Here is a 10495-nt window from a genome sequence, read left to right as displayed (position 1 = left end):
AGTATTATAGGTATTGAAAAACTGTACAATAATGACATTTATCGGAAATGTAGAGAGAATCTATGGAAGAAAAAAATAAATACTTATATACCATTTGGTATAAATAAAAGGGAGCACTATTGCTATGGCGTGTAAAACGTTGCTTTATTCGATAATCTTGTGATGTATATTCAAAATCTTGTGATGTATGTTCAAAATCTTGTGATGTATGTTCAAAATCTTGTGATGTATATTCAAAATCTTGTGATGTGTATTCAATATCTTGTGATGTATATTCAAAATCTTGTGATGTATGTTCTATAATCTTGTGATGAATGTGCTATATCTTGTTATGTATATTCAAAATCTTGTGATGTATGTTCTATAATCTTGTGATGTATATGCAATATCTTGTGATGTATATTCAAAATCTTGTGATGTATGTTCTATAATCTTGTGATGTATATTCAAAATCTTGTTATGTATATTCAAAATCTTGTGATGTATGTTCAAAATCTTGTGATGTATATGCAAAATCTTGTGATGTATGTTCTATAATCTTGTGATGTATATGCAATAATCTTGTGATGTATATGCAATAATCTTGTAATGTATGTGCAATAATTGCATTTTGGGTAATATGACGCAATAGTGTTCTAGTTAAGTAAGGACAATTTTCATTGGTTGGAAATAACGAAAGTAGCTGGGTGATGCATACGTAGATCAGTTGGACTTTCATTTCTTTCGTTTTGATCGCCGAAATATTGCCGACTCGGCGTTAAACAATAATTATCAATCAGTCTCTCGTTTTGATACAAAGAAAAGAGACATAAAATATGGATTATATATGCAGGTATATCAGTGAGGAAGATATAAATGTAATTAACATGATAAATAGAGTGAAGTCCTCAAATCATCGAAAATCTTATTTCTAAAGAAAAACAATAGCTGTTCATCAAGTTTTTTCTTCTGTAAAAGAGCTGATCGGTAGTCTAGTAATAATGAAAACACAAAAAAGATTATCTTCTTGTCATATTAATCAGGGTGATTACTTCCAGCATAATTTTATATTTTGGAATATACTCATGATCAATTTGAAGAGTATATATAGAAGTTTAAGGCTTATCTAATTACAATGTCAACTACACTCTATCTTTTGTATGTTTTTTTCTTCAGTTCGCAGCTACTGTATACATCACTGTCATATGATTTTCACAGTGTATTACACATGTAGTGGGACAGCTGATTAGGTTTGGCATGAGATATTGTGATTGGTCACCTACAATCATGATTGCTAAAATTGATGACCAACTTGATGCAACCCAATGTTTAAACCTATGTGACCTAAACTTATCTCACAGATTTTTTGTAAGCCTTCCAGTCATTTTTAAATATACAATGTACATGCAAGCTTCACATGGACAGTTGTAACTTGTTAGAGGAAGTCAGATAAAACCCCTGTTTTTTTCCCTGTCAATTGAAAAGCAAAAAATCACTGTCTAAATCTTCTGCAGAGTTGTATCAACTACAGCCTTGATAGATGCTATTAAAATGACACAAGACATTCCATCACATATAGATATGCTTGCAATGGCTTACATCTCTTACATAAATCATCATACTTCATAACATTTTGCTCAAAGCTAATATATCCTGGCTCAACATCAGATGTTTGTCACAGTCCTACATAGTGAGGTTCAAATTCTAAAATCAGTGCAGGAGTCCTTAATTATCTTACATGTATCTGATGAAAGATTCATCATTCACTGAATCAGGACTGTGTCTAAATATACCTGCTTTTCTTTTTTTCACTTAACTAGAGGCTGCATTGTGCTTTAAAATTGCCAGTGCACAACATCACTGCCACGTGCCAATGAAAGGATCAAAAACTGAAATACTTCATTTTTGGTTTACTTTCACAGATATTTCAACTATGTTCATCTATGTTAATTTGCAAGTCCCTCGTTTGAAAGAAGTTGCATAATTTAACTTTAATATTATCCTTTTGTCACCTGTTCAACTATTACATACATGTACTTAAGTCTATGTTCTCCCAATGTTTCTGATGGAAGTTTTGTATTTTGTAGATTCGTTATTGGTTAAGAGTGAAATTGACCATTTTATGTGTTTTAAAAAATTCTTACACTCATCAGGTTGCCCGCATGGCGCAGTGCTTAGAGCATCTGCTCTAGATTTGCGTGGCGCAGTGGTTAGAGCATCTGCTCTAGAGTCCCGAAGTAAGGAGTTGATCCTTATGTTGTGGGTTCGAATCCCACTGTGGGACATGGAGACCGGTCCTTCGGATGAGACCGTACAAACCGAGGTCCTGTGTCACAGTAGGTGCTGGTATGAAAAAGATCCCTCCCTGCTCAATGGCCCTAAGTGCCGAGCATAGGACAAAATTTGCAGCTCTCCATTGGCAAGTGGTGGCACCTCCATATGAGTGAAAAATACTCGAGAGGGACATTAAACAACATACAAACAAACGCACTTATCAGTTGGACAGCAATCAATGGCAATGAGTACTTCACTTATTCCTTTGACAATATAAGTATTTTAAATACACAGGTTACTTGTTGATATTTAAATGATCATGTTTTACAAATGAACGATTAAAAATTAGACATTATGCAGAAAGTGTATTTTTACATGTCACTGAACTACACGTGTATGGAATTTACTACCAAATTTTGTATGTCCATGCACTAAAAAGGAACTGAATTGAAATTTTATTTTATTTTTATTATTTTTTTTTTAACAAAATCTCCTTCACTTTATTTATCTCAGATTTACATTGTCATATCAATTACTGAACAGTACAGAGACCAACATAGTTTGTCAAAGTTTCTAGTTTTCTCTTGGTGCTGGAATAAAGGTACTGTAGTAAAAATTTATAGCAGTGCAATATTTTTAGTACATTCCTTGTCCTACACAATTCTTATAATAATGACACTCTTGACCAGGGTCCCAACCAAGAAGATGCAACATGTCTTGTTACACATGTGTTGACCTTGAATCTGGTGGTAGTAGGCAAGGTCAGTTTTCAGATGTAAAGAATCTCCCCGTATTCTGAAATATGAAAATATAATTAGAATTTATGTAAACTAAGGTAAATTTTTTACAGATAAATTTCGCCAAGTAGTTGATGATAGCCCAAAGGAGCACTGGAGTAATAAACCTTTTGATAATATTATAAACAATAACATGTACCTAAGTATAAGTCTTTCAGATAATGGACTGCATCTTCAGCTGTTAATAATGCAGTAGAGTAGGTACACTTGACTTTCACAAACTTGGAAATTGCTGTCCAAGCATACAGAGTCTGGTAAGATACTTCACAGAGAGGAGGATGCAGAACTAATTATGTGAAACACCTTAAGCACCCAATCAATTCATTGAGCCAAATTCCTGAAAAGTAAACCAAAATATTTCAATCATTGAAAACTAAAACCATGTCCATAGTACATGAATGCCCTGTCCAGTGTTCATTGTAATGCAACATGAAAAGAAATGTGCTTTGCTTCTTTGTTAAAGATGAGGTAAATGAGAGATATTGAGGTCAATTAAGGTCACAGTGAAAGTTAAGTCAGAAAGATGTGACACAGTTGAATAGCTGTGACCAATTTGTGTTAGTGAATGAGGTTTAAAGAAAATCTTGATAATAGTTTCTTTCAAACTAATATTAAAACAAGACTATTAGTAAAGTCAAAATGTCATGGGGAAGGACAAGGTAAAAAATAATGGACAGAGTTGATAAGTTTTCACCAATAAGTTTTATTATATGTGATAAAGATAAAAATACCTTTAATGGTTTCTTTTAAATTGAGTTTAAAATAGTAAGGTTCAAAAAGAAGATAAAAAACAGCTAGTCTGCAATTAATTAGTTTTTGCATTAAACAAAAAAAAAGTTTTATCTGATTTAATTCATTGATTTTTTCATAAACATTTAAATATATAACATTACACTAAAATTTAAATTTCATTGCATTAAGGACCCTCTATACACTAAAGGAAAAGATTTTTTGGACATTGAGAAAATTGTAGTGTGTAAAGGTGTAAATGTTGAGCTTATCTATTACATGTTCAACATAGTATACCTTGCATTTACCCCCCAGGAAACATGTTCAAAGACAATGAAGTACTGATGAACAAAAATTACTGTTGTTTATTTAAATGGGCAAAATACCAGCAAATTAAAGTGTTCAATCTATTCATCTTAGCCTATTAAAATGTTATAAATGCTTTATTTGATCACAAATTAAGAAATAAACTGTATACATCAACTTATCTTATTCTAGATCAAAGGGCAGATTACTCTATCTGCAAAAAAATACCACAAATCAGAACTCTTTAGTGTGCAGTGTATAGAGGAATCTTACATTATTTGTACATGGCTACACATACTTTTTCTACACAAGTTCAGACACCCATTTGCAGATGTGCACATGCATTACCTTTTTCACTTAAAATTAAGCACAGCTTCAAAGTTGGAGACAGTTATCCTTTGTGTCCTCATGAATTCCCCAATAAGATTTGTTCAATACCCTTTTGGTGCCTCTGTAGTATTTGGACAGAATCATTGCATAGCATAACCAGACAAATGGAGCATCTGCTTCAGTAAATTTCAGACAAGTCAAGGATCCTCTCTCATAGGAGCAAGAAGGATCTGGTGCTCATGTGACTCTGGCTGCTGAATCCAATCCATAGCTGAAAATATTAAAAACATTTAGTTGATGATGCCAATTAATATTTTAACTCTATAACCTGTGGTTCATAATTTAAAAAAAGTATAAAAATTGGGAATGTTTGCAAATTAATGGTTCTAATGTGTTACTTTTCATTCAAAAAAAATCTTACATAGTTCCATGCAAAACTTTGATCCCCTGTTATGGACCAACCCTATCCCTAGAGGCAACAAATTATTAAAACAGATTAGAATATACACTATCTCAGGAAGCTTTCTATAAAGTTTCATTTTTTTCCCTAGTAAGTTGTTTAGTAGAAGAAGATTTTTGAAGACTTTTATCCCCAATTGAAAGGCCCGGGCCATCTTACCATCCAGGGGTCATGATTTGTACAGTTTAGAAATTTCAAAACCTCATCACAATACATGAGATACTTAGTTAAGCTTTCAGGTCAGGTAGCTAAAAAAATAAATCATTCATACAATGTTCCAAATTTTAACAATAAACCTGACAAGCCTTGCCAATATCTTTCTAAGGAAAATCCTGTACTTATTATCAAATGACATATCTAATGCTCTTTTATTTTAATTCAAAATATACAGAATAATATAATTAGAGTGTTTCAAAGAAGTGTAACCTTCCCTATATTGCATCATTAAAAGTGTAAATAATCTTAAGAGTGGTCAGCTATTTATTTCCTACTAGCATTATAGTTCTTATTGCCTGCTAAGAAAAAAAAATCCATGAATAGTAAAGTGTGTAACACTTTGATTGAAATATATGGGTATTTAAATTTCAATGTGTGTGGTAACTGTACATAATCCAGCAAGTACAGTGTCATGAACTCATAAACATATATAAATGCTAATTAATTATCGATACCCTACCTCTCAAAACTCAAAAGGCATACATGATGTTGAATTAAATGTCTGGAGTATTTTTTGCGAAGTAGGTCAAAGATCAAGGACACGTAGACTGTTCACATAATGTTGGTGTTGACAACAATCAGTGCACATACTAAATAGCATAGACTTACCTCTTAAATATCAAAAGCCTAACTGGATACATTCATTATGAACTATTTAAAAAAAGTAGTCAAAGGTCACATTCAGTGGTCTCAAAGTTTGTAACTATGGTATTTTACAAAAGTCATTGTGCGATGCAAATGATTTGTGCAAAATATCAAATCCAATGTGTGACAGACAGACACCGGGTAAAGTGATCCCTAAGTGTCACTCTGCTTTGCAGGAGAGACAAAAAGTAGCAAGGATGATTTGTTTGTTTGTTGAAAAGTGATTGAAGGATCCTTAAAAGTAGAAATTTTTGTTCATCAATGTACTGTAATTTTTACCTGTATTTTAAAGGACTTGTTGGACAAAACTTATGCACCATGGTTTTTGTGTTCCTCCTCATTGATGTCTTCAGATTTTTAAGCCACCAACACTTTACATATGTTTTACATACACAGCATGCATTTATATCTGAAAATGAAAATAAAAATAAACAAGAGGTACTGTGAGCACTGAGCTCACAAAATGATACCCCCTGCCTCCCATGTTATTATAATGGCAAAGTCCATATTTTGCTATGGAAAACCTGAAATATGTGTCCGATTAAAAGTAAAATAGGGGTTGCAGAATGGCACTGTGTAACAAAGATTTTGTAAAATTCTCATCAAATTTCATTCAGTGGTATAAGAGGAGATGCTGATAAGAAATGGATACCCCAAAGTATATATTGATGGTTGTACAGAAAGATGGACAGCTAGACGGACGGACAGACGGACGGACACCCCCATCATTAAACACCCCCCCCCCACTTTTCAACCGGGGAGTATAATAATTATAATTAATTTCATTAAAACAAATTAGTACAGAATACATAAGAATAATTAACTGATTCCGTTAATTTATACAGTTTCCATTTTAACCTCTTAACTGATGAAGGAAAAAAAATGAAATTAATTTCACTTTACAACAGAAGTAGATGTTCATTTAAATTATAAGTACTGTACATGTAAATCTTAATGCATATTTTATAATTACCCATACAACAGAGAGGTGCAGAGGTTGTTTCAAAATGATGTCATATGAAGTTATCCAATGGGCATTCACAGTACAAGCAGATACTGCGTAACTAGAGTTGACTGGAATAAAAAAAAATATAAAAATCATAGTGAAAATTTGGAAGTAAAGACCTGCCTTGATCCACCCACCTCCGGGGGGAGGGGGGGGGGGGTAAAATAAATTAAGAAATGAATGTAATATTTTTTTTCTTTGACCTAAGTATCAAACAAAAATTTGGTTCGATGAAAAAGTCAGGGAAAAGTAAATTTACAATTTAAAAGGGTTAATCTAAAATGCGAAATCATGTACGCATACAACCACTTTCTCATAAAAAAAAATGTTTTTGATCATGATGATTCCTTTTTTATCAAAAGTGCACTCCTATACGTACCTACCTACAGTGACTTTGTACAACTTTCTTCTCATCTACGCCTAGATGGACAAGCAGAATTTCCTCGTTGTACAAAAACTTTAGGACATGTTCACTGGTAACAGGATTCTCAGATTTGCGCAAAAGTTATCGACTTTATCAGTGTAAAATAAAGTTACAGACCCCAACTTGGGGCCCAAGCACGGACTGAGGACTCTCCTTTTTACAGCGTTTCCACTTTCACTTTGGAGACCAATGAAAAAAGTCCTTACAAAGGTTATCGAAATTAAGTCGTATATTACCCACAATGCAATTATTGCATATACATCACAAGATTATAGAACATACATCACAAGATTTTGCATATACATCACAAGATTATTGAACATACATCACAAGATTATCGAAAATACATCACAAGATTTTGAATATACATCACAAGATTTTGAATATACATAACAAGATATTGCACATACATCACAAGATTATAGAACATACATCACAAGATTATAGAACATACATCACAAGATTTTGAATATACATCACAAGATTTTGCACATACATCACATGATTATAAACATACATCAAAAGATTTTGAATATACATCACAAGATTTTGAATATACATAACAAGATATTGCACATACATCACAAGATTATAGAACATACATCACAAGATTTTGAATATACATCACAAGATATTGCACATACATCACAAGATTATAGAACATACATCACAAGATTCTGAATATACATCACAAGATTTTGAATATACATCACAAGATTCTGAATATACATCACAAGATATTGCACATACATCACAAGATTTTGAATATACATCACAAGATATTGAATATACATCACAAGATTTTGAACATACATCACAAGATTTTGAATATACATCACAATATTTTGAACACACATCACAAGATTTTGAATATAGATCACAAGATTATCGAATAAAGCAACGTTTTACACGCCATATATTGCCCCTAAACCATTATATGAACAGTTTTTCGTGTGTACATTGTATATATGAATATGTTTATTTATATGGAATAATTTATTTTACATTATTTAGAGTCCAAATATATGTATCATTTGATTACTTTTGCAACTCTCGCAATCTTTTCAGATGTTTTTCGCGCAATTTTGATTCATGACGTTGTCTTTCTATTGTATGTACATTGTGACGTCATAATACGTTGTTCAACGTTAGTTGCTATGAATTTAAATAAACACGAATGAAGAAGGCCGGTAACACGGTTGAAATATTAAAAAGTGTTTTAAAGTGTTTATTTTAGGAATGACTCTAATTCTTGGCCAAATTATTCGAGTATAACCTGGTTTGGGTCAGTTTACGCTTTATAATCCGCGAAGCGGATTATAAAACAGCGTAAACTGACCCAAACCAGGTTATACTCGAATAATTTGGCCAAGAATTAGAGTCATTCCTTATAATTTAATTTTAAAATCATTAAATAACTATGGGTGTAAAATTTCGTTGGTTTTTATCAGTTCAAATTTGCCGCTCAATAATACAACCGTAGTAACGGAAGTAACGGAAGTGATGGGAAGCGAGGGGAGGTAAAAACTGATACATAGGCCTAGCAGCTTGTTTACATGTGGTAAGATCGAATTATTGTTTGAAGTTAAAGGTATATTTATTAAATCTGGAATTTTCCATGAATCCCGAGGACTGGAAATGAGAGGATTGTATGCATACAGATGATTCAGCTGGTTGTCAGGGGGGTGTGTCCCCATACCAAACCAGGTTATACAGAAATAATTTGTGTTCCTTTTTGGATATTAACCAATCAGAGGCTAGAATACAAACAAAATTAAATTATATACATATAAACATACACATTTTTTTTTTTTTTTTTTTTTTTTTTTTTTTTTTTTTTTTTTTGCAGTTTAAGTTGCAAGTAGCCAATGAAATGAATTCTGTATTGATGCATCATTCATGTTTTTAATGCAAAGTCAGTCTATCACTGAAAAGTGATTGGCTTTTTCTATGTAATCCATATTTTTTTTTCGCTGAACGATCACTTTTTTCATTCATATGAATTCATGTACCTCTCTTTTTATCTTTACAATTTTAATTGAAAGTTTAACCATTGAAGCAAATTCTATGATGACACATTTCATGTTTTCATGTTAGTTGAAAAAATCTCAAGATTCTTGATCTGTTTATTGTCTGACGTCTTGGCAGCAGATAGAACTATATTTAGTCGAGGCTTGTTGGACAAGTCGTGCAATGGCCTTTTTCTGATGATTGTATGATAACTAGAGCCTGGAAATTTCAAACTCTCCTTACTATCAATTAGAGCCTGAAGGTTAATGGAAATCAATAATGTGTAACAACCGATCAAAAGCAGATCGTTCCTCGTGAAAACAAAATTAATCTTGAAATCTTTATAATCTTAATCTTATGTTGATGATTACATAATAATGAGCTCGCCTGCGTTGCGCAGTGGTTAGAGCTTTTGCTATAGAATCGCGAAGTAAGGAGGTGATTTTTACGTCGCGGGTTTGAATTCCACAGCGGGACGTAGAGTCTGGGATTTGACTGTAAAACCTGAGCTCCCGTGTCGCAGTAGGTACTGGCATAAACAAACTTACGTAATACAAACATAGGTATTATTTACCAAAAACAGCTATAATACCAACCACAAAAAGTCCATGTAAGAATCAAATATAAACAGTGTAACAAAGGGACATTGATTTTCTTCATAAAGAAGGGTTGACACGAATATGAGTTGATTTGCAAAATAACAATAGAGAGGGTTAAGTTGTGTGATTCATAATTACGAGCGAATTGAATTTGAAAAAATAAAACCCAGCCACCATTAAGGTAATTACATTGATTTCATATTTTTTTCTTATGCAAGTTATTAGACCTCTGCAATGTAAATGTAGCATATTTGATTGAATAAATGTTATAGCTTTAAATCTCTTGAAGTATTATTCCACTACTATGTCACATCACCAGATATCTGACTGGCTTCAAATTTAGACCGTGTCTTCGCATTCAAGACTGAAGCGATATGAGGGTTCTTAAGCTTTTTAAGTGTCATCCGCACAAAAAGATTTCAGGGTCTCCAGACCCGCAACTTTCACTTCTAGTTGCTTAGCGCTTGTTTAAGAAACATCTGCTATCCATCTTTTTCCGAATTATTTTCCCCTAAGGGAGTATGTAGTGTGTAGCATATTTGACAGGAAATGCATACGTGTAATGTGTAACAACAACGTATGCGCTCAACTACTTTAAAGTTGTCAATAATTTGTAATGAATTACAGGATTTACTCTGATTTTTGATGGAATTCATGGTGGTTGTTGGTTTGTCAGTATAGGTAAAATAAGACTAGATGGTGGATAAACGTAAAGGTTTT

This window comes from Saccostrea echinata, unplaced genomic scaffold, assembly GCF_033153115.1.
Source record: "Saccostrea echinata isolate AGI-Se365-2 ecotype Australia unplaced genomic scaffold, CSIRO_AGI_Sech_v1 ptg000033l, whole genome shotgun sequence".
NCBI lineage: Eukaryota > Metazoa > Mollusca > Bivalvia > Ostreida > Ostreidae > Saccostrea > Saccostrea echinata.
Note: the sequence above shows the minus strand (reverse complement) of the source record.